Genomic DNA, 1,119 nt, shown 5'->3' with positions numbered 1-1,119 from the left:
AGTGAACAATAATACAATCTGGCCATTTATCCTTCCAAACAAATTGTAATACCATGAATATTACCGAAAGTTCTGCCCACTGTGAAGATTCCCCTTCACTGGTGTCTTTCAGAATTGTCCCAAAAAGGGTTTGTGATGCTGCAGCTGCCCATTTCTGGGTGATGCCTGCATAATGTACAGAACCATCAGTAAACCAGGCCGCAGTCTTCTCTCAGTCAACTGATGATTGGGAACATCCCATGAGGCTATAGGTGCATGCTTGGCAGCAGACAGCATTGTAATGCGAGTGGAAACCATAGGCATTTGGAGAACTTCTTCATGTAACTTGCTTGTGCCTGCTCAGGCAAGATCACATATATATCACTTCCATTTATTAATAGATTGCTACTGTGTACAGCCTACTTTATGACTTGGTGGCTCAGATAATTCACAGCTCATGATGTGCAGCTCAGGTTATAAAGCAACTTGATGTCTCATTGTCAAACTAAGCCCAATAGCAGGCCAAGAGCTGCCTCTCAATGGGAGAATAACTGTCTATAGATGATGAGCCTTTCTCCAAAATCCAAAGGTCTCTTCTGTGATTCACCTAAAGGGGCCTGCCAAAGGCTCTGCAAACAGCATCCCTGACTGCCACTGACATCTCAAGTACCATTGGGTCTGCTGGATCACATGATTCAAGTGATAATGCAGCTTGTACAGTAGCTCGGACCTTTTGAAGAGCCTTCTTCTTTTCCAGGCCCCACTCAAAGTAAGTAGCTTTCTGAGGCACTTGGTATATGGGCTGGAGTCACACACCCAAGTGAAGAGGATACTGTATCCAAAATCCAAACCGGCCCAGAAAACACTGTGCTTCTTTCTTGGTGGTGGGAGGGCCCAGGTACAATAACTTATCCTTTACATTAGAAGAAATATCTCTGCCTGCTCCACACCACTGGACTCCTAAGAATTTCACTGAGGTAGAAGGCCCTTGAATTTTGGTTGGATTTACATGTTACCCATGAGTTCAAACTGGCTGCTACCCACTACTCACTTGGTCCAATCAGCATAATGTTGTCAATGTAGCACACACATAATCTATCTATCTATCTATCTATCTATCTATCTATCTATCTATCTATC

Source organism: Grammomys surdaster, unplaced genomic scaffold (assembly GCF_004785775.1).
Source record: "Grammomys surdaster isolate TR1022 unplaced genomic scaffold, NIH_TR_1.0 133, whole genome shotgun sequence".
Lineage (NCBI taxonomy): Eukaryota > Metazoa > Chordata > Mammalia > Rodentia > Muridae > Grammomys > Grammomys surdaster.
Note: the sequence above shows the minus strand (reverse complement) of the source record.